General features: G+C 46.4%; 1 long non-coding RNA gene across 1 annotated transcript in view; it reads right to left on the reverse strand.

The window, feature by feature from the left end:
- The window catches only part of LOC137545578 (uncharacterized), a 50,496-nt gene extending 26,113 nt beyond the window's left edge, over positions 1 to 24,383 (reverse strand). The window contains exon 1 of the long non-coding RNA XR_011026058.1: positions 23,275 to 24,383. This is a non-coding gene — a long non-coding RNA (uncharacterized lncRNA). The remainder of the gene's footprint in view (positions 1 to 23,274) is intronic.
- Positions 24,384 to 25,173: the final 790 nt, after the last annotated feature.

Below are 25,173 nucleotides of genomic sequence, written 5' to 3' on the forward strand. Positions count from 1 at the left end.
ATAGACTATGAATGCATTTTGCAGGGACGGATCTTTTGCAGATACTGATCTTTTGAATGTGTATAGCATCTTTGTGTGCAGCACCTTGCAAAGATTTTTATCTGATGGGGAGTTCAGCTCAATAGAATAGACTGTGTAGTGTATGGCTCTCATACTACATGGAAGGGGGTAAAATTGGTCTGATAGCTTTCATTTATCTTTCAAGTGTGTACACACCATTAGGCAGTCACTTAGGAGTTAATGAAAACCTACTGTGTATAGCTAAATTTTGACCACAGTCATCCAGTGAGTACAGAGCAGGGACAAGGTCCTCCAGCACCCAAGCAGGGCCGGGCCGAGGCATAGGCTGGACAGGCTCCAGCCTCAGGGCGCAGTGTAGGAGGGGGCGCACAATTCATTCAGCTGCCATTCCTAATTGTGTTTGAAGCAGAAATAAATAAGAAAATGGGATGCATAGCAGTGACTGCAAGCCAGATAACTAGATATTAAGGTGTTGGGGAGGTTGTGGGCCCTGTGGCCCTCTTAGTCTAATAGCAATCAGTGTGTGACAGCTGGGGTGGGAGGGAGGGAGGGGCGCACTTTGGTGTCTCAGCCTTGGGTGCTGGAGGACCTTGTCCCGCCTCTGCACCCAAGGCTGAGACACCAAAGTGCGCCCCTTCATCCCTGCCACCCCAGCCGTCACACACTGATTGCTATTAGACTAAGAGGTGCCACAGGGCCCAAAACCTCCCCAACACCTTAATATCTAGTTATCTGGCTTGCAGTCACTGCTATGTATCCCCTTTTCTTATTTCTTTCTGCTTCAAACACAATTAGGAATGACAGCTGAATGAATTGTGCGCCCCCTCCTACACTGCGCCCTGAGGCTGGAGCCTCTCCAGCCTATGCCTCGGCCCGGCCCTGAGTGAGTAATTGTGCAAAGTTTAGAAAGCTTGGCATTTCAAACGTGATATCGGCAGCAGTATATGTTTTCTCATTGAAGTCAATGACTAAAATCTGATTGGCTGTTTTATTGGCCCACCTTTTTTTTCCCCCAATCTATTAGCCCCAGTCACCCAGTGACCAACACTTTAAAGTTTGGGAAGCCAGGAGTTCAAAGTTTAAAAATGGCTGCAGTTTTCCTTTCTCAACTGAAAAGCAATGAGTGAAATTTGATTGGTGGCTCCACCCACTTGCTAACCCTAAGGGCATGTTTCCACTAACGCGAATTCGCATGCGTTGTCTGCATGCAAATTCGCATAACCAATACAAGTGGATGGGCCTGTTTGCACTTGTCAGGAATTCTGGGCGGTTTGCTGTGCAGAAAAAATCTGTACGGCAGACCCGTCAGAATTCGCATGCAGCACACCCGCACGCGAATCGCCGGTAATGTAATTTAATAGGAAAACCGCAATCGTTTTTGGTCTTGCGGTTTTCCATGCGTTTTCGCCTGCGTAGTCGCATAAAAACCCATGTCAATGCTTACCGGCATTGACATGGTTAAAATCGCATAGCGCAAACCGCGAGCGATTCCGCGTGAAAATCCGCATGGAAACGCAAACGAATCCGCACCCGCATGCAGATTCGTTGACGCGATTTTCGCGTCAAAAACGCAACGCACAAGTGGAAACGTACCCTAAAACAAAGTCACCCAATAACCAACTGTGTTAACTTTGGGGTTCTTGGCATCAGTAATGTAAAAATGGGAGCAGTTTGAATGTCTCCATTGAAAACAATAGGTGAAATTTGATTGGGTCTTGTTGGTCTAACACACAGTTTCAACATTTTACACACACCCCTCCCCTTCCCCTGTGACATTGTGATTAACTATACAAAGTATTTGGACTCTGACATTAAGGGCCCGTTTCCACTATCGCGAATCCGCATGCCTTTGCCCGCATGCGGATTCGCACAGTCAGTACAAGTGGATGGGACTGTTTCCACTTGTGCGTTTCCCCGCACGTTTTTCTGTGCAGAAAAAATCTGCAGGGTAGGGCCCTCAGAATTTGCCTGCGTGTGGAATGCAGGCGAATCGCACGCAATGTATTTAATAGGGAAATCGCATGCGTTTTCCCCATGCGTTTTTTTGCCGCGATTTCGCATAGGTATTAATGTTAATTTACACAGGCAGTGACATGGTTAAATTCGCATACAGCCTTACCTATGCGAAATCGCATGCGAAATTGCGGCAAAAAACGCATGCGAAATCGCACCCGCATGCGATTTGCCTGCGGTGATTCGCCGGCGATTCCGCAACGCTATAGTGGAAACGGGCCCTAATACTTTCATGAATGGCAGCATTTTTTTAATTATCCCACTGAGTAGAAATTCAAAGCTATGAGAGTGACAGCAGTTGGAAAATTGAAACTGTCGCTTTCAACTGCCATAAGGCAGTTTAGCTGCTGATGATGTCAGGTGGAGGATCTGGTCCAGCGGGTAAATGTCCCTGCCTGCTAATCACAAGGTTAGCGGTTCAAGTACCACCCAGGACATGGGCAGGTGGCAAAAAAAAAAAAAAAAAAAAAAACTCTCTGAGCCAAGGACACCAGTGTTTTTAGGTCACTGTCGTTTTTTGACACAGCATAGCACAGACTATTTTACACTACAAGGTGAATGGCCCTTTACTGAGCCCCAGCAGGTCCTCACACTTTAACCACTTCACAACTGAGGGGTTTTACCCCTGTAGCACCAGAGCAATTTTCACCTTTCATCGCTCCTTCCATTCATTCGTCTATAACTTTGTCATTATTTATCGCAATGAAATGAACTATATCTTGTTTTTTTCGCCACCAATTAGGCTTTCTTTAGGTGGGACATTATGCCAAGAATTATTTTATTCTAAATGTGTTTTAATGGGAAAATAGGAAAAAATGTGGGGAAAAAAATCACTATTTTTCAGTTTTCGGCCATTATAGTTTTTAAATAATGCATGCTACTGTAATTAAAATCCATGAAATGTACTTGCCCATTCCATTTGTCCCTTTTATTACACCGTTTAAATTATGTCCCTATCACAATGTTTGGCGCCAATATTTTATTTGGAAATAAAGGTGCATTTTTTTCAGTTTTGAGGCCATCCCTAATTACAAGCCCATCATTTATAAAGTAACAGTGTTATACCCTCTTGACATAAATATTTAAAGAGTGCAGCCCCTAAAGTAACTATTTGTGTGTTTTTTTTATTCAAATTTTTTTTTATTACCCCCCCAAAAAAAATGTGGAGTGTGGGAGGTAATGAGTTAATTTATAATGTAAAACTATATACAGTGATGTGAAAAACTATTTGCCCCTGTAACGATCGGTGAAGCACAGAGAGGATCTGATTACCGGTGATCTGCAGTATCACTGGGAATACAGATATATACCAGATTATAAGTGATCTGCAGTATCACCGATAATCCGATATACCAGCTAACCTCTGTTCACCTGAGTAGAGTGTAGTGTTTGGTGTAACAGTAACACTTTGAGGACTAAGCCTCAGCGCAGTAAGGTATACTGCACGGATTCCTTCCGAAGACCTGGACTCTCCAAGACGGGAGGAGTCAGGCTGAGAGTAGGAAGGATTGTGTAAAAGTAACACTCTGGAGGAAGTGTCACTGATAGAACGGGGAACCGCCTCCAACAGTGAGGTCGGTTCTCGAGGTCGGACAAGCCAGGTCGTACACACACGGACAGATAAAGTACAATATCAAGAGGCAAAGGCGGAGTCAGGTACAGGCAGGGTTCGGCAACAGGGTATCAGAAATATCGAGGTACAAGATCAGTAGGCAGAAGCAGAGTCTAAGGACGAGCCGGGGTTCGGCAACAGAGTATCAGAAATATCGAGGTACAAGATCAGAGTTCAGGAGGATAGTCAGGCAGGCAAAAGGTCATAACAGATAATCACAATCAAACTAGTACTTTAAGCTATCAACAGAAACTAGCTAAGTGTAGGATTACAGCTCCAGCTGGTCCCGGCACACTTGCGGATCTGACTACGGATCTGGGTGCTCCCACGTATGTGATCGCACGCCAGACAACCAGCAACTGAATAAGCAGCAGAATATATAGTTGCTGGACTCTGCTGCCCCGCCCGAACCATTCAGCCAATCATGAGTCCTGCAGGAATCAGCTGACCTTCCTGATCAGCTGACACTTCCTCTGCAGGTATAAAGGTCCTGAATTCAGGCCCGCGCGAGCATAGCTCTCCATCTGCCTAGGTGCACTAACAGACCCAGCCACACCAAGCACATGCTGCTGCATGCAAACAGCCGCTTTGCTGTCAGGACATGCGGCGGCTTTTCCGCGTTCCACCACACAACCAGACGCGTGCAAACCGCCGCGTAGGACGCGGAGTCAGCCGCCTAGCTCTTGGCACACGCGGCGGCTTTTCCACGTTTCCTCACAGCCCCCTTCCTGATTTCTTATTCTTTTGCATGTTTGTCACACTTCAATGTTTCTGCTCATCAAAAAACGTTAACTATTAGTTAAAGATAACATAATTGAACACAAAATGCAGTTTTAAATGATGGTTTTTCTTATTTAGTGAGAAAAAAAACTCCAAACCTACATGGCCCTGTGTGAAAAAGAAATTGCCCCTGAACCTAATAACTGGTTGGGCCACCCTTAGCAGCAATAACTGCAATCAAGCGTTTGCGATAACTTGCAACAAGTCTTTTACAGCGCTCTGGAGAAATTTTGGCCCACTCATCTTTGCAGAATTGTTGTAATTCAGTTTTATTTGAGGGTTTTCTAGCATGAACCGCCTTTTTAAGGTCATGCCACAACAGCTCAATAGGATTCAGGTCAGGACTTTGACTAGGCCACTCCAAAGTCTTCATTTTGTTTTTCTTCAGCCATTCAGAGGTGAATTTGCTGGTGTGTTTTGGGTCATTGTCCTGCTGCAGCACCCAAGATCGCTTCAGCTTGAGTTGACAAACAGATGGCCGGACATTCTCCTTCAGGATTTTTTGGTAGACAGTAAATTCATGGTTCCATCTATCACAGCAAGCCTTCCAGGTCCTGAAGCAGCAAAACAACCCCAGACCATCACACTACCACCACCATATTTTTCTGTTGGTATGATGTTCTTTTGCTGAAATGCTGTGTTACTTCTACGCCACATGTAACGGGACTAGCACCTTCCAAAAAGTTCAACTTTTGTCTCGTCGGTAGATGTTGTCCTGGGGTCTTTTGTGGCCTTTCGGATGAGTTTTCTCTGCGCTCTTGGGGTAATTTTGGTCGGCCGGCCACTCCTGGGAAGGTTCATCACTGTTCCATGTTTTTGCCATTCGTGGATAATGGCTCTCACTGTGGTTCGCTGGAGTCCCAAAGCTTTAGGAATGGCTTTATAACCTTTACCAGACTGATAGATCTCAATTACTTTTGTTCTCATTTGTTCCTGAATTTCTTTGGATCTTGGCATGATGTCTAGCTTTTGAGGTGCTTTTGGTCTACTTCTCTGTGTCAGATAAGCCCCTATTTAAGTGATTTCTTGATTGAAACAGGTGTGGCAGTAATCAGGCCTAGGGGTGACTACAGAAAGTGAACTCAGGTGTGATAAACCACAGTTAAGTTATTTTTAAACAAGGGGGGCAATCACTTTTTCACACAGGGCCATGTAGATTTGGAGTTTTTTTCCTCACTAAATAATAAAAACCATCATTTAAAACTGCATTTTGTGTTCAATTATGTTATTCTTTGCAAAAGAATAAGAAATCAGGAAGGGGGCAAATAGTTTTTCACATCACTGTAGTTATATATGAAAAATGCTTTTGGGTGTAGTTTTACTATTTGGCCACGAGATGGCCACAGTAATTTTTTGTGAATGGTCCTGTGAGCAAGGACGCTTACAGGAAGGTCAATGAGGCTGGGAAACTTTTTTTTTCCCTCACAATGATTGCGATGCTTCTCATAGAAGCAGCTGATCATTGCAGGGGGACTAAGATCAACAAACGGGACCTTTTTTTCCCGTTCGTTGATCTGCAGGTGTGCGGGCGGCGGTGTGCGGGAGTGTGTGCACGAGCGAGCTGGAGTGCGGACAGAGGCGGTAGCTGCGGGAGGGGGGGGGGGGCGGATATCTCCGTCCCTGGTTGTGAAAGGATGGAAAAAGGAGCAGAGATATCTGCAAATGTGGGGGTTAAAGTGGTTAGATTGAAATTTGCATATGGGGTTCTCCCACAGTACCCCATATGAGTGCTCTTTTGCCTCTGCTGGTGAAAATTAACCACTTGAGGACCACAGGTTTACATCCCCCTAGTGACCAGGTCACTCTGCAGCTTTAACAGTTTATTACTCGGCCATACAACTTAGCAGCCAAATTAATATTGCCTCCTTCTCTTCCCACCAACAGAGCTTGCAGTTGGTGGTATCTGATTGCTGCTGCGATATACATTTAAAAAAAAAAATTCTCTCGTCCGCCATATATGCCCCCCCCCCCCCCGAGATCCAACCACAATATAATTTGAGTAAGATAACGTAGATCCAATCACTACACGCTCCATTCGTGGCTGGCTGGCTGATCACGGATTCCCGCTCTGTTTAAGAGCAGGGAACCCGTGCGCATGCGCGCGTGCATTCCCTGCAAATCTCCGCCCTCCAGGACTTGACACCAATCGGCGTTCGGCGGGCCTGGGAGAGCCACTCTGCGGCGTAAGGCTACATACACACTTGAGATAAGTCTTTGGAAAAGGCAAGATCACAGATCAATTTTACCCCCTTCCATGTAGTATGAGAGCATACTCTACACAGTCTACTCTATTGAGCTGAACTCGCCATCAGATAAAAATCTTTGCAAGATGCTGCACAGAAAGATGCTGTACACATTCAAAAGATCAGTATCTGCAAAAGATCTGTTCCTGCAAAAGATCCGTTCCTGCAAAATGCATTCATAGTCTATCTGCAGATCCTCATACACACCTTGTTTAACAGACATTCATCTGCAGATCATCTGCAGATCAGATCCACCAGCAGGGCCGTGCAGAGGGTCCTTAAGTGGGGGGGGTGCTCAAATTTAAAAAAGCGGCCTGGCAACGTCTTCCCCTGCATGCCCCACTCCTCGTTTCTGGCTATGGGGGTATTGGTTGTCATGTGGGTGCTGAATGCAGATACTGGGTGCGATGTGGGTTCTGAGTGTGAGTACAGAGTGTCATGTGGGTTCTGGCTACAGTTGGGTATCGAGTGTGATGCGGGTGTTGATTGCAAGTACTTAGTGCCATGTAAGATCTGGGTGCATGTACTGGAAGTAATGTGGGTGCTGGGTACAGGTACTGATTGTGACATGGGTGCGAATACTTGGCACCATGCCTGTACTGGGTACTGGCTATGGGTGGGCTTTGGTTATCACATGGGTTTTGAATGCAGGTACTTTAGGTGCGGGTACGGGTTAAGTGGGTGCTTGGTGCAGATAGTGGGGGCCATGTGAAAGCTGTGTGCAGGTGTGAGTACTGGGTGCAATTTTAGGCCAGGGTGCAGATACTTGGCGTCATGTGAGTGTGAGTACTGGGTGCCAGCTATGAGGGGAAGGGGTGGGTGCTGGGAAAAGTAGAGGTCAGTGTGGGTGCTGCAGGAAGGGGCAGGGCCATGCAGAGGATCCTCACAGGGGTGGTGCTCAAATTTGAAATTGATAAATCATGCTAAATTGTGTATGTAATATCCCCTCTCTAAAAAGCAGAAGGCAGTTTTAACACACACACACACACACACACACACACACACACACACACACACACACACACACACACACCTTTATAGCAGTATCAGGCAGACTTTGTGTCTCCTTTCAACCAACTCTTTTGGCGCCACCACCCTCAAATCACCAGTGGTAGGTGCCCACTGTTAGTAGGTTAGAGTGGGCACAGTGGAGCCCACAGTGGAGGCACAGACTCACCTTTCATTACTGGGACCTCTGTCCCTCTTGATCAGCACCCAAGCCTCTTTTCAGGCAAAGAAGAAGGGGTTACCAATACGCAGTGGTTGCTAAGCATTAGTAGATGCAAAACTGCAGTAAGTGCCAAGGTGCAGCGGGTGCCCGGATACAGTGGGTGGTAAGATGCAAAGGTTCACTTTGTGCTAAGTTGCAGTGGGTGTCGAGATGCCAAAGTACAGTCTGTGTCAAGCTGCTGTGGGCACCAAGGTCCAGTTTGTATTGGGTGTTTATTTGCAGTGGGTGCTATGCAGTATTGGGTGCTGAATGAGTAGCAGATGGTGATAAACAATAGTGGGTGCCATGTGAGTGTTAATTGGTACAGGCAGACATGTGAGTGTTGGACATGTTAGTAGGGAGTGCCATGTGTGGTCTGGATGTGTGCCATGGGAGAGTACTGAGTCTCATATGGGTTCGGACCAAGGATGGGTACTGGGTGCTATTTGGGTGCTGGCCATAGATGGGTACTGGGTGCATATAATGGCTTTGGAACTTGGTGACGTGTGAGTACTGTGCCATGTGGGTGTTGATTATTATTTATTTATTTATTTATTTGTTGTATTTATAAAGCGCCAACATATTACGCAGTGCTGGACATTAATTTAGGTTACAGACAATTTTTATTATGGGGGTATGTGGGTCTTAGGTGCCAATACTGAGTGCCAAGTGGGTACTGGGAGTGAGTACATGGTGACATATGGGTGATGGATGCTGGATAGTGGTGTATTTGTTGTCATGTGGGTGCTAAAGGCAGATGCCGGGTGCCATGTGGGTACTGGGTGCTGACACAGGGTGTCATGTGGATTCTGGCTGTATGGGTGTGTATCAACTATCATGTAGGTGTTGATTGCAGGTACTCAGTCCCTTGTGAGTTCTGGGTGCAAGTACTGGATGTCATATGTGAGTGCTTGGTGTTTGTACTGGGCACTAAGTGGAGGCTTAGTGCAACTGGAACTACTGCAGATGAAGCATGTGGGTGTTGGGTGCAGGTACTGGGTATCATAGGTGCGAATACTTGGTGCCATGCCTGCACTGGGTGCTAGCTATGGGTGGGCATTGTGTGTTATGTGGGTTCTGAGTGCAGGTACTTTGGGTGCTAGTACTAGTTATGTGAGTGCAGATAGTGGGTGCCATGTGAAGGCGGTGTGCAGGTGTGAGTAGTGAGTGCCATGTTGGGGCTGGGTGCAAGTACTGTGTCATGTGGGTGTGAATACTGGGTGCCAGCTATAGGGTGAAGGGGTGCAAGTACTGGGTGTCATGTGGCTGTTTGATGCAAGTACAAAGTGTCATATTGAGGCCAGGTGTGAGTATTTGGTGCAGGGTGCAAGTACTGGGTGCTTGCTATAGTGGGGGTTACTGGTTGAGTGTAATGTGGGTGCTGAACATTGGTGGAATTGTTGTGGGTGCAGGGGGTGGGAGATCACTGTGGGTACTGCTATGAATGGCATAGTTGCTGCTAGGGGAGGTAGAGGTTAGAGTGGTTGCTGGGGGAGGTAGAGCTCAGTGTGGGTACTGGGGGAAGGGTAGGTCACTGTGGGTGCTGGGGGGAGTAACTGTGGGTGCTGAGGAAGGTAGAGGTCAGTATGAGTGCTGGAGGAAAGGGAGGTCACTGTGGGTCCTTTGGGGGAGGTCACTGTGGGTCTTGGGGGAGGTAGAGGGGAGGTCACTATGGGTGCTGCTGTGAATAGCATAGTTGCTTGCTGCTAAGGGAGGTAGAGGTCAGTGTGGGTGCTGGGGGAAGGGTAATTCACTGCGGGTGCTGTGGAAGGAAGAGATCAGTATGGGTGCTGGAGGAAGGGGAGGTGACTGTGGGTGCCTGGATAATCAGTGTAGTTAATGGAGGAGGGAGTGGATGCTGGGTGTTGGGAGAGGCCCCTGTGGGCGCTTGGCTTGCAATGGGAGAGATCACTGTAGGTGCTGCTTTTGGGATGGGAGGTCCCTGTGGGTGCTGCAGGGGAAAGGAGGGTAGCCACTGGGGGAGGGAAAGATCACTGTGGGTGCTGGAGGAGGGATAGGTCAGTGTGGGTGCTGGGGTAGGCAGGATCACTGCTAGAGCTGGGGAGGGAGAGGTCACTGTGGGTGCTAGGGGAGGGAGAGGTTACTGTGGGTGCTAGGTGGAGGGAGAGGTCACTGTGGGTGCTAGATGGAGGGAAAGGTCACTGTGGGTGCTGAGTAAGGGAGAGGTCACTGTGGGTGCTAGGTGGAGGGAGAGGTCACTGTGGGTGCTAGGTGATGGGAGATATCACTGTGGGTACTAGGGAGGGAGAGGTCAGTATGGGTCCTAGGTGGAGGGAGAAGTCACTGTGGGTGCTAGGTGGATGGAGTGGTCACTGTGGGTGCTAGGTGGATGGAGTGGTCACTGTGGGTACTAGGTGGAGGGAGAGGTCACTATGGGTGCTGGGGGAGGTAGAAGTCAGTATGGGTCCTAGGTGGAGGGAGAGGTCAGTATGCCACACTAGGATTCCTGTCTGGGCCTCTTCACTTCAAAGTGTCCCAGGCGGGGGCGGAGCTTCCCGTGGGTGGGCGGGGCTTATCGAGATCAGGGGCGGAGCTTATTTTGCCCCGCGAGAGGGGCCTTTTTTGAAGGTTTTTAAAAAGAGGGGGTGCCTGGGCACCCAGAGCACCCCCCTCTGCCTGGTTACTTACAGACAATATTTAGGGGTGACATCAGGGCCGGATTTACATCACTGGAGCCTATAGGCACAGATGTCCTGGCACCCTAGACTTCGCCCTCCATGAACCCAGATGTCACTTCTCCCTTACTCCCCTTGCCCGTCAGATGGTCATAGGTAGCTAGTGGTGTCCCTTAGCATTAGGTAGTCAGAGGTACCCTCAGTATTTAAGGGAACCTAAACTGAGAGGGATATGGATGTTTCCTTTTAAACAATACCAGTTGCCTGGCAGTCTTGATCCCTTTGGCTGAAGTAGGGCTGAATCACACACCTGAAACAAGCATGCAGCTAATCCAGTCTGACTTCAGTCAGAGCACCTGATCTGCATGCTTGTTCAGGGGCTGTTGCTGAAAGTATTGGCAACACAGGATCAGCAGGAGAGTCAGACAACTGGTATTATGTTAAAAGGAAAAATCCATATCCTTCTCAGTTTAGGTTCCCTTTAAGTAGCTAGAGGTGCCCTGGATGGAAGGGAGATCCGGTCAGTGGAATGCCGAGAGCTGGGTGAGTAACCTCTCATTTACACACTGCTTGGGACTCTGCATAGGGAAGAGGGAGGCACTAGGGGAGGGCGCCTGTAAGCATGTGCCTACAATGCCTTATGGTAAATCCAGCCCTGGGTCACATACAGCAATAAGACAATACAGGAATACAAGAAAGACCAGATCACGCAGCACAGTATGAGTACAAGGTAATGCTTAGTCACTGGATGGAGCATGGAGATAAGGCAAGTTGAGTTCACTTGTCTATTAGCACCCAGCCACATCCTCACAAGTTTGCTTAGGCAGCATAAAGTCTAGCACCTGCCCTGTTTGTAACTGTTTGGTATATTAATGTAAAATAAATTTAATTTTTAGGACACTGTTGTCAAAAATGGGAAAAAAAACTGACATTTAGTTTTTCTTGCAAAGTGTCAGTGTTAACATTTATTAATTAGGTGCATGTTTAAACATCTTCCTGTTTCACACAAGTTCTCACAATGGGCTCAATCCTATTCACTTTTTCTTAGAATTTCTTAGAATGGGAGGGGCTCTGTGGCACATAGATAGGGAGCTATATGGAATGGGAGGGGCACTGTTGCACATGGATAGGGAGTTACATGGCATGGGAGGGGCATTGTGGCACATGGATAGGGAGCAACATGGAATGGGAGGGGCACTGTGGCACATGGATAGGGAGCTACAGTACATGGAATGGGAGTGGCACTGTTGCACATGGATTGGGAGCAACATGGAATGGAAGGGGCTCTGTGGCACATGGATAGGGAGCAACATGGAATGGGAGGGGCACTGTGGCACATGGATAGGGAGCTACGTGGAATGGGAGGGGCACTGTTGCACATGGATAGGGAGCAACATGGAATGGGAGTGGCACTATGGCACAAGGATAGGGAGCAACATGGAATAGAAGGGGCTCTGTGGCACATGGATAGGGAGCAACATGGAATGGGAGGGGCACTGTGGCACATGGATAGGGAGCAACATGGAATAGAAGGGGCTCTGTTGCTCATGGATAGGGAGCTACATGGAATGGAAGGGGCTCTGTGGCACATGGATAGGGAGCAACATGGAATGGGAGGGGCACTGTGGCACATGGATAGGGAGCTACATGGAATGGGAGGGGCACTGTTGCACATGGATAGGGAGCAACATGGAATGAGAGGGGCACTGTTGCACATGGATAGGGAGCAACATGGAATGGGAGGGGCACTGTGGCACATGGATAGGGAGCTACATGGAATGGGAGGGGCACTGTTGCACATGGATAGGGAGCAACATGGAATGAGAGGGATACTGTTGCACATGGATAGGGAACTACATGGAATGGGAGGGATACTTTTGCACATGGATAGGTAGCTACATGGAATGGGAGGGATACTGTTGCACATGGATAGGGAGCTACATGGAATGGGAGGGATACTTTTGCACATGGATAGGGAGCTACATGGAATGGGAGGGATACTTTTGCACATGGATAGGGAGCTACATGGAATGGGAAGGGCTCTGTTGCACATGGATAGGTAGCTACATGGAATGGGAGGGGCTCTGTTGCACATGGATAGGGAGCAACATGGAATGGGAGGGGCTTTGTTGCACATGGATAGGGAGCAACGTGAAATGGAAGGGGCTCTGTTGCACATGGATAGGGAACTACATGGAATGGGAGGGGCTCTGTTGCACATGGATAGGGAGCAACATGGAATGGGAGGGGCTTTGTTGCACATGGATAGGTAGCTACATGGAATGGGAGGGGCTCTGTTGCACATGGATAGGGAGCAACATGGAATGGGAGGGGCTTTGTTGCACATGGATAGGGAGCAACATGGAATGGGAGGGGCTCTGTTGCACATGGATAGGGAACTACATGGAATGGGAGGGGCTCTGTTGCACATGGATAGGGAGCAACATGGAATGGGAGGGGCTTTGTTGCACATGGATAGGGAGCAACATGGAATGGAAGGGGCTCTGTTGCACATGGATAGGGAGCTACATGGAATGGGAGGGATAGTGTTGCACATGGATAGGGAGCTACATGGAATGGGAGGGGCTCTGTTGCACATGGATAGGGAGCTACATGGAATGGGAGGGGCTCTGTTGCACATGGATAGGTAGCTACATGGAATGGGAGGGGCTCTGTTGCACGTGGATAGGGAGCCACATGGAATGGGAGGGGCTCTGTTGCTCATGGATAGGGAGCTACATGGAATGGGAGGGGCTCTGTTGCACATGGATAGGTAGCTACATGGAATAGGAGGGGCTCTGTGGCACATGGATAGGGAGCTACATGGAATGGAAGGGGCTCTGTGGCACATGGATAGGGAGCAACATGGAATGGGAGGGGCTCTGTTGCACGTGGATAGGGAGCTACATGGAATGGAAGGGGCTCTGTGGCACAAGGATAGGGAGCAACATGAAATGGGAGGGACACTGTTGCACAAGGATAGGGCGCAACATGGAATGGGAGGGGCTCTGTGGCACATGGATAGGGAGCAACATGGAATGGGAGGGACACTGTTGCACATGGAAAGGGAGCAACATGGAATGGGAGGGGCTCTGTTGCACATGGATAGGGAGCAACATGGAATGGGAGTGGCACTATGGCACAAGGATAGGGAGCAACATGGATTGGGAGCAACATGGAATGGGAGGGGCTCTGTTGCACATGGATAGGGAGCAACATGGAATGGGAGTGGCACTATGGCACAAGGATAGGGAGCAACATGGATTGGGAGCAACATGGAATGGGAGGGGCTCTGTTGCACATGGATAGGGAGCAACATGGAATGGGAGTGGTACTATGGCACAAGGATAGGGAGCAACATGGATTGGGAGCAACATGGAATGGGAGGGGCTCTGTTGCACATGGATAGGGAGCAACATGGAATGGGAGTGGCACTATGGCACAAGGATAGGGAGCAACATGGATTGGGAGCAACATGGAATGGGAGGGGCTCTGTTGCACATGGATAGGGAGCAACATGGAATGGGAGTGGTACTATGGCACAAGGATAGGGAGCAACATGGATAGGGAGCAACATGGAATGGGAGGGGCTCTGTTGCACATGGATAGGGAGCAACATGGAATGGGAGTGGCACTATGGCACAAGGATAGGGAGCAACATGGAATCGGAGGGGCACAAGGATAAGGAGCAACAAGACATTTTTTTTAGGGGCAGAGAAAACAGTACTGATCCATCCTGCCGTGTTACCAGCTGTCTAAGACTGAAATGATGAGGTTACACGTTTCAAATAAAGAGAAGGAATGATAAATGACAACTGTAGTGATAAGAATATGGAGGCTGCCATATTTATTTCCTTTGAAACAATACCAGTTGTCTGGCAATCCGGCTGATTTATGTGACTGCAGTAGTGTCTGAGGGTAGGAACACACTAGGCAGAATCGCATATGCGTTTTCCACTCTGTGCTATGGAAACCGCATATGCGATTCTGCCTAGTGTGTTCCTATCCTGAAACATGCACTAGAAACAAACATGAAGATAATCTGGTCAGACCTGACAATTTCAGAAACACCTGATCTTCTGCATAGCACTCGATACCTGATACACCTCATTGTAAGCCTGTCTTCCAAACTTGGTCCATTCATAACAAGCCTCTTGCACCATAGATTAGTTTCCTGTATGAGTCACTGAAACATCACACTGGATAAACTCTTCTGGTAGTAGAGGGGTTCTCTGGGTTTCTCCTTTCCAGGGTGGAAGTGGTGCTGGCTCCGGGTAGATAGCCAAGCTTGTACTATTCTGGGTGGCAATAATGGAGAAGGTGAGCAGAAGCCCCTATCCTCCCAATAATAGATACGTCACCAGTGGTAGAGGACACTGCACCCTCTAGAAGCTAAGATGATGGCTGCCTGGAGGCGGCTCTCTGTCTGATGACTCAAGTTGTTTTGATAAGTATATTCATTTAAAGCGGACCTAAACCCAGAACTTCCTCTCTGCTCTAAAAGGTAATCAACGGCAAAATAACCTTTACAGAAAAACATTTCCTTGTTACAGCTTATAGAACTCCTTCAGAGATGCGGCAGTGTAGTCACGTCCTGGTTTCATAGGAGCACCGAAAGGGTTAAACACCTGTGTTTACATGTATTGTGTCTGAATGGCACACCCACTGCACATATCAGACAGAGATGACAGCTCCAATTACAGTGGCTCATTACTAGCAGATAAGGGAGAATTAGACAGGCTGTTATCTCTAAATACATACTGGATGGGTTTCTCTGCGTTTTCCTTCTCTCCTCTTTAAGCACTTTGGCTGGGGTAAAAATAGGAGAGTTCCTATGAGGTTTCCCAATGGGTCACCTCAAGCACACTAACTCCCCTTACCCTTATCCAGGGCTGGCTCTAGACTTTTTGCTGCCTGAGGCAAACTTGAGGATGTGAACCCCCTCCCCCGGAATGATCGCTCTAAACTGCTTAGTGAATTGAACACACTTTTCAGTGGAAGCAGGATATTTTGCCACCCACCTTCAGCGAAAGTTTGAGTGCTCATATAAATACCGTCTATGGAGGGAAATCTGGGCACCCGATTAATGAATACGGCTACAAATAAGTAGCTAGCACTTCATAGCTGCTATCTATATTGGTGCCTATGGTAGTGCCTAGAAATTGTATATATATATATATATTCTACTATTGGCTTTTCTGGGCTCCTAAATTTTTACCTTTTCAGTAAAAAAATACAAACATTTATTACATTGATCTGTTCATCAGTCCTGACAGAGGTATATGGTTCCCAAGGAGGGTCTGTCCCTTCCAAAAATGGGACAACTAGTTGCTATGGTGCATAATAATTATATTAACCATTTATGCAACACGGACGTGAGCTTCTCGTTTGCAGCGGCAGCTGCTACAGCCGCAGGGATGCGCTAGTCACATCCCTACAGTTTGGGGAGGGGGGGTGTTTCACGCGATTGTGATGTTGCCGGCAACAGGGGGGATGGGCTGCAGGGGACAAAAGCCCCCTGTGCCAATCCGTTCTTGTCCGCCGACAATAAACAGTGTTTATTCTTAAATAACAGCTGCCGTGCTTCCTCTTGCCGACAATTTCCGCTGCTTCCTCCCGCCCCATCGTTAGATTTATGAATGGGAACTTCCCATTCATTAATCTCCCTGCAGGAGACCTGTGATGCAGGCTTGAATTGAAGCCTGGGTCACTTCCCTAGTAACAATGTAGCAACACATTGTTGCCTATGTAGCATACTTGGTTCCTACATAAGGATTTGCTCAGCGGGGACATCTTGTGACCAAATAGTAAAATTACATCTACTGACTTTAGGAAATAAAAAAAAATAATATTTATGTCAAGAGGGCATATTATTATAAATGTATGGGCTAAAAATTAGAGATGGATGTAAAACTGAAAAAAATGGTACCTTTATTTCGACATAAAGTATTGTCACCATACATTATTAGGGATGCTCATTCGGATTCCGCGGAAATGCAATTTCCGAAATTCCGATCGGAAATTGCATTTCCGTATCGGAATGCGGAAATCGGTAATGCTAGTGCCGTAGGCGGATTTCCGCCGGAAATCACGGAAATTTCCGCCGGAAATCGCGGAAAATCCACCCGACTTTAACATCGATTTTCTCAAAAACTATAAGGTCTTTTTGAAAAAAATTTTTGCATCTTGTTCACAAGATTTGGTTTAATAAACGCTGAAAATTTGGTGTTTCTAGGACTTAAGGGGGCTTTTCTATTAACCACTAAAGTCAGCGGTTTTTTACTGTAATGTAAAATGCAGAAAATCTGCATCTGCCTATTTTCTGCATTTTACATTACAGTAAAAATCCGCCGACTTTAGCAGTTAATAGCAAAGCCCCCGTAAGTCCTAGAAACACCAAATTTTCAGGGTTTATTAAACAGAACCTTCTGAGCAAGATGCAAAAAAAAGTTTTTAAAAAGACCTTATAGTTTTTGAGAAAATTGATGTTAAAGTCGGGCGGAATTTCCGCGATTTCCGGCGGAAATTCCGCCTTGGAATGCGGAAATTGGTAGCGGAAAGCGGAATCGGTAATCGGTACATGACGGAATGCGGAATTACCGCGGAATCGGAATTTGGCATTCCGACCATCCCTACTCTTTATCCTCAATGGAAGGAACTGTCTTATTGTCATCACGAGTTATTTGGAATATAGTGTCACCAAAGTCTTGATGAGAACTGTTCTTACAACTGATTTGCTTTTGTAGATCGCATGAAGTCTTTAAACTGAAACTCTCCTGAACTTGAAAGTTAAAAGGATGTTTAAGTGAATGAAAGGTGCATTCAGATTCTCTGATGTTGGTCTTGCATGAGAACACATCATAAGACTCTTGAAATGTATTTAAGCAAACATCTCCTATAATGACCCATCCAAAATCTAATTTCTGTGCATAAGGGGCATCATTTGGTCCATTGCATTGTTGTCGCACCTTATGGACTCTTGGGATATCTCTGCCTAAAAGAAGGAGAATCTTTGCATCATCATCAAGCGGTGGAATGTAACTGGCTATGTGTTTCATATGAGGATGATAAAGAGCCGCTTCTGGTGTAGGGATCTCTTCTCGATTGTTTGGCAACTGATCACATTCGATAAGTGTTGGAAGTGAAAATTCTGTGTTTCCATACTCAGATGCTACCACAAAACCATGTGCTCTTCTTCCAGATATCTTAACCAGGCCTGAGCAAGTTCGTAAAGTATAAGGCCAGGTTTCTCCTTGAATATTGAACACGTTGAAGAATTCTGGACTTGCTAATGAACGATTGCTCTGGTCGTCAAGGATAGCATACATCTTCACTGCGCTCTGTGGTCGTCCTTCTGGATATATCTTGACCAGACATATTTTACTGCATGACTTTCTGTGGAATCCTTCTTCACATACCTCAGTACATTTTGTGGATACAGATGCTGTCATTTCCTCAGTACTCTCCCCGCCATAACTTGGTGTGGTCTTTGAGGCTTGAGCAGTTTGAAGCACTTCTTTGGGAGAACTAGGATGATAAGCCGTTATGTGTTTATCACTGTTGCAGTCAAAACATTTGACAGGAACTTTACAGTCTTTAGCAAAGTGGTCTGTAGATGCACAACATCTATAACAAATATCGTGTTCTCTGAGGAAAGACTTGCGCTCTTCAAAGGGCATTTGTTTAAACACACGACAATTTCTAAGAGGGTGTGGCTTGTTATGAATAGAACATTGATACCTAGGATCATTTTCCTTGACTTGCTGTGGTTTAAAATCAGAGTCTTGAGAACTTGAGAAGATTCCAGTCTTCTTAACATAGATAGAGTTCCGTGAGTCCTTAAACTTGCCTTGAGTATCGCAATTTAAAGATGTTGAAGGAAGAACTGTAGTATCAAAAAATAAAAAGCTTGGGTCATTCTTTACAGTAGCTATGTCTCTAATGAATTTGGAGAAAATAGAAAAAGGTGGAAAGGATACTTTATATTCCTGTTTATATTTAGATCCTTTCTTTGCCCATTCACTCTGAATATTCGGTGGCAACTTCTGTACAATTGGGTTTACACCATGAGCTGTATCCAAGTAGACAAGACCTGGAAGGTGTGGGTCTGCCTTGGCTCTTTCTACTTCAAGAAGAAGGTCGCTTAATTCTTGAAACTGGTGGTTGTCCTTGTTAGACAGTTTTGGGAAGTTTCGAAGTCTCTTGAATAAGGCAAGCTCAATAGCTTCAGAACATCCATAAACTCTCTCTAATCTCTCCCAAACTATGTTAAGACCCGTTGCTGGATCATCGCAATGAACAGATTTCAGTCTTTTAACTTGTTCTGATGACTGCGGTCCCAACCATTTGATAAGTAGGTCAAGTTCTCCTATAGGTTCAATCTCCAGGTTCTGGATTATAGTCTTGAATGTAGCTCGCCAACCTCTGTAGTTTTCTGGTTGATCATCAAATTTCGTTAGTCCAGAGTTAAGAAGCTCTCGGCGAATCATATACTTGCCAACTTCTTCAATTTCAGACTTTTCTGATTTTATTTCTGTACGTGGAAATGCGTCACCACTGCAGACAGTATGTGGCTTGTGCTGTTCCAGTGGTGATGTAGAGAATGGAGATGCAGATGCGTTTACTCCAGGCGAGGGTTTGATCTGTGTGATGTTTGGAGCATGGGAGCTTGAAAAAGACTGTGTTATGAGATTCATGGGATTTGTTCCAATTGGTTGTGATATTTCTTTGTGATTATATCTTGCTGAGGTCTGACAAGGTGTATAGATTTGTTCTCTTGGACTTGTAGTGTTGGACAGCATAGCAGAATCCTTCAAAGGTACAGTGTTAAACTGAGATTCATGTTTTAACGATATGCATTCTGGCTGTTTACTTGCTGAACAGGTAGGTGCAGAGACTTCAGCTGTAAGTAGGGGAGTATATCCATTGTTCTGGTTCAGAACAAATTGCAAAGTTCGTTTAGCAGGATCGTCAGCAGACTTTAGGCTAGGGTAATTAATTCCTTCTTCCTCTTCCACAGCTTGTTCGAAGACCTTTAACCTTGCTAGAGCTGCTGCTTCTTCTCTTTTCTTTTGCAGAAGTTCTAACTGGGCCTCTGTTTCTGCCTGCACACGTGTTGCTTCTGCCTGTGCTTCTGCCTGCACACGTGTTGCTTCTGCCTGTGCTTCTGCCTGCACACGTGTTGCTTCTGCCTGTTTGCGTGCTGCTTCCGCCTGTTTGCGTGCTGCGTCCGCTTTAAGAGTCGATTCTTGTTCAAAGCAATAAAATTGTGCTTTCGCAGCCTCTGCTTCTGCACGGGCTTTGACTAACTGAATGCTTAATGCTGACCTCTGGGAGAGTGACTGCAGCGATTTGCTTGATCTAGTAAATCTGTGAGAGGTTGCTTGCACTGACGGTTTTTTTGAGTGTCTAGAAGAAATAGAGGTACAGGATGTAGTTTCGATCAAATTTGCTATCCTATTCTCTAACTGTAACTTGGCTTCCATAAACATAACATGTCTCTGTTGATCAGCAGTGGTAAAGTCATCCAACTCTTTTGACGCTTGATCTGTACTAACTTGCGATAGAAAGGAAGAATATTTTTCAGAGAGTTTCCTGTAATTTTCATATGTCTTCTTAAGTCTTGTAAGTGCATTGTTTAATTGCTCTCCATTACTGCCAGTCTTCTTAATATCAGATATGTGTTGCAGCGTTTTTATCCACAATTCAGACAGACTATGAAACATTCCTTCACTTTCTGCTTCATACCTCTCTCTTGCCTTTAGAGAAAGATGTATTGACCGCCTTGGTCTCTCAGGTAGTACAACATGTTTATCTGAATCATCTTGACCGAGCATTAATTCATCTTCCATGTTAATAGAATGCATAGAAATAGACATGCTCTATGGTTGCAGATATGATGCTTCTGAATCTTATCACTGGGTGATTTTTTTTTTTTTTTTTTTTTTTTTTTTTTTTTTAAACTTAATAGTAGGGATGGGACGACGAATCCGGCGAATCCACGAATCCCTCGAATATTAGGAAATATTCGAGATTCGTGGACTCGAATCCCGACGCCATTTTCCGTTCGCCGAATCCGCCGAATCCCGACGCTGCATCGCCGCGCATCCGCCGCTTCCCCCGCTCGCAATTGTCCTCCTCCCGCTCCCCGCAGCCGCCTCCGCTCGCCCGCCGCATAAATAAGATGAAGCAGCCTCTCACCTCCAGCGTGGAGCCCGGAGCGGCAGACCTCCTGCACACTTCCTTATTCCCCCTAGTGACCGGCTCTTACTACGCGTCATCAGTAAGAGCCGGTCAGGTGGCCACTAGGGGGAACTAGGAAGTGAAGGGAGAAGGCTGCTGCTCCGGGCTCCACGCTGATGCTGGAGGTGAGAGGCTGCTTCTCCTTATGTATGCAGGGGGACGAGTGGAGGAGGCTGCGGAGGGAAGGAGGAGGATTACCCAGCTACCTATACTGCAGCCCCTCATAGCCTGCTATCTATACTGAAGCCCCCCATAGCCTGCTACCTATACTAAAGCCCCCCATAGCCTGCTAACTATGCTGAAGCTCCCCATACTGAAGCCCCCCCATAGCCTGCTACCTATACTGAAGCCCCCATAGCCTGTTACCTATACTAAAGCCCCTATAGCCTGCTAACTATACTGAAGCCCCCCATACTGAAGCCCCCCATAGCATGCTACCTATAATAAAGCCCCCATAGCCTGCTAACTATGCTGAAGCCCCCCATACTGAAGCCCCCCATAGCCTGCTACCTATACTGAAGCCCCCCATAGCCTGCTACCTATACTGAAGCCCCCCATAGCCTGCTACCTATACTGAAGCCCCCCATAGCCTGCTACCTATACTGAAGCCCCCCATAGCCTGTTACCTATACTGAAGCCCCCCCATAGCCTGCTACCTATACTGAAGCCCCCCCATAGCCTGCTACCTATACTGAAGCCCCCCGTAGCCTGTTACCTATACTGAAGCACCCCCATAGCCTGCTAACTATACTGAAGCCCCCCATAGCCTGCTACCTATACTGAAGCCCCCCATAGCCTGCTACCTATACTGAAGCCCCCCCATAGCCTGTTACCTATACTGAAGCACCCCCATAGCCTGCTAACTATACTGAAGCCCCCCATAGCCTGCTACCTATACTGAAGCCCCCCATAGCCTGTTACCTATACTGAAGCACCCCCATAGCCTGCTACCTATACTGAAGCCCCCCATAGCCTGTTACCTATACTGAAGCACCCCCATAGCCTGCTACCTATACTGAAGCCCCCCCATAGTCTGCTACCTATACTGAAGCCCCCCCATAGCCTGCTACCTATACTGAAGCCCCCCCATAGCCTGCTACCTATACTGAAGCCCCCCGTAGCCTGTTACCTATACTGAAGCACCCCCATAGCCTGCTAACTATACTGAAGCCCCCCATAGCCTGCTACCTATACTGAAGCCCCCCATAGCCTGCTACCTATACTGAAGCCCCCCATAGCCTGTTACCTATACTGAAGCACCCCCATAGCCTGCTAACTATACTGAAGCCCCCCATAGCCTGCTACCTATACTGAAGCCCCCCATAGCCTGTTACCTATACTGAAGCACCCCCATAGCCTGCTACCTATACTGAAGCCCCCCATAGCCTGTTACCTATACTGAAGCACCCCCATAGCCTGCTACCTATACTGAAGCCCCCCATAGCCTGTTACCTATACTGAAGCCCCCCCATAGCCTGCTACCTATACTGAAGCCCCCCCATAGCCTGCTACCTATACTGAAGCCCCCCCATAGCCTACTACCTATACTGAAGCCCCCCGTAGCCTGTTACCTATACTGAAGCACCCCCATAGCCTGCTAACTATACTGAAGCCCCCCATAGCCTGCTACCTATACTGAAGCCCCCCATAGCCTGCTACCTATACTGAAGCCCCCCATAGCCTGTTACCTATACTGAAGCACCCCCATAGCCTGCTACCTATACTGAAGCCCCCCATAGCCTGTTACCTATACTGAAGCACCCCCATAGCCTGCTACCTATACTGAAGCCCCCCATAGCCTGTTACCTATACTGAAGCACCCCCATAGCCTGCTACCTATACTGAAGGCCCCTATACCCTGCTACCTATACTGAAGGCCCCTATACCCTGCTACCTATACTGAAGGCCCCTATACTCTGCTACCTATACTGAAGGCTAGGCCCCTATACCCTGCTGCCTATACTGAAGGCCCCTATACCCTGCTACCTATACTGAAGCCCCCTATACTCTGCTACCTATACTGAAGGCCCCTATACCCTGCTGCCTATACTGAAGGCCCCTATACCCTGCTACCTATACTGAGGCCCCCTATACCCTGCTGCCTATACTGAAGACCCCTATACCCTGCTGTCTATACTGAAGACCCCTATACCCTGCTGCCTATACTGAAGGCCACTATACCTGGCTGCCTATAATGAAGGCCACTATACCCTGCTGCCTATACTGAAGGCCACTATACCTTGCAACCTATAGTGAAGGCCCCTATACCTTGCTAGCTATACTGAAGACACCTTTACCTAGCTACCTATAGTGCGGGCAACTATTGCATGGATCGCACAATTCTTATGTGCAGGATTCGTTAGATTCGGGATTCGAAAGGTTCGAGATATTCGAGAACCTTTTTAGATTCGGATCCGGATTCGGATTCGAAGAAATTGTGGATTCGTCCCATCCCTACTTAATAGCGATAGTCCCAAACAGAAGAAATGTACAATTTCTGAAGCAATCTGTACTCACTGTATTCACTGTAGGAAGGCAAACAGGCAATTCTTGTACTTTTTTGCTGAACGTCTATTTACTCTTTGTAGACTTGTGTTTGAGGTGTAGCTAGGTAATCCTTTATCGTATTGCAGATCAGTCCTTTACTGATGAGATGACAGGAAATCCCATTACCTTCTTGCAGATATCATATTTTTACTGTTCTGTTTCGAATTCCCGCTTTATGTGTGAGGCATACTCCAGAAGACCCAGTCTGTATAGCAGTATAACTCCACACTGAATTAGAAACCTCCACAGGCAGTTTACTCGATGAAATAATGACTCCAAGTATAATCTGTAGTATCTTTACTTGCGTTGAAAGCATACAAAGATGTTTTTTAGAGCATATTCATAGATAAAAATATGATGCGACTACAAGCACAGCAGGATCTCCTCACTAACTGAACTCAACTGTTGCAGAAACATCTAGACAAGGCTGTTGAGCAGGGAGTTACAGTTGGGAAATGCTAAATAACTAAATCTTGCAGGGGGACTGGAATATACTAATACAAAGAATATAAATAATGTTAAATAACATTAAAGGAGGCTGTTGTGACAGCACACTCCCCGCTTGGTATCGGTAGATACCACTATATATAATACAATTTAACATTGAAAACTATAAGTATAATTAAGACTTGTAGAGAAGAGAGAAAACATAAAACATAAACATTAATTCTTGAATGCAGATCTTTGAAGAATCTTCCATCACTGGAGAAAGGATGTAACTCAGTAGACTCGAAGGCATATCAGGCTGTTCCCTTGGATCGAGTAGATAAGACATCTTCATTTGAAGGCAGGAGTAAGACTGTCTCCGTGATGGGTCTAAACAAAGTCTTAACACTACCATTTCTTGCTGTCTTCACTTTCACCTTGCGAACCTTTCCATCATCGCTAGTGATTGTCTTTATAAAGTGATCATTCATATCGGGTTTGTTCTTCAGAATTTTTTTAAGTGAAGTTAGCCTAGAAATAACTTGTTTCTTGTTATTTGGAAGCCTAATTCTTGGTGAACGAAACGGTAAAGGAGCTACCCAACTGTTAGTTTCATCCTTGAAGAATTCATTATTCAAGATGTTTATGAACTCTTTATTAGGGATGCTCATTCGGATTCCGCGGAAATGCAATTTCCGAAATTCCGATCGGAAATTGCATTTCCGTATCGGAATGCGGAAATCGGTAATGCTAGTGCCGTAGGCGGATTTCCGCCGGAAATCACGGAAATTTCCGCCGGAAATCGCGGAAAATCCACCCGAATTTAACATCGATTTTCTCAAAAACTATAAGGTCTTTTTGAAAAAAATTTTTGCATCTTGTTCACAAGATTTGGTTTAATAAACGCTGAAAATTTGGTGTTTCTAGGACTTAAGGGGGCTTTTCTATTAACCACTAAAGTCAGCGGTTTTTTACTGTAATGTAAAATGCAGAAAATCTGCATCTGCCTATTTTCTGCATTTTACATTACAGTAAAAATCCGCCGACTTTAGCAGTTAATAGCAAAGCCCCCGTAAGTCCTAGAAACACCAAATTTTCAGGGTTTATTAAACAGAACCTTCTGAGCAAGATGCAAAAAAAAGTTTTTAAAAAGACCTTATAGTTTTTGAGAAAATTGATGTTAAAGTCGGGCGGAATTTCCGCGATTTCCGGCGGAAATTCCGCCTTGGAATGCGGAAATTGGTAGCGGAAAGCGGAATCGGTAATCGGTACATGACGGAATGCGGAATTACCGCGGAATCGGAATTTGGCATTCCGACCATCCCTATACATTATACTAGGGATATAATTTTAACGTTGCAATAACCGGGAGAAATTGGCAAATAAAATGTATGGATTTTAATTATGGTAGCATGTGGTATTTTAAAACTATAATGGCCAAAA

The sequence above is a fragment of the Hyperolius riggenbachi genome, chromosome 2, assembly GCF_040937935.1.
Source record: "Hyperolius riggenbachi isolate aHypRig1 chromosome 2, aHypRig1.pri, whole genome shotgun sequence".
Taxonomy (NCBI): Eukaryota; Metazoa; Chordata; class Amphibia; order Anura; family Hyperoliidae; genus Hyperolius; species Hyperolius riggenbachi.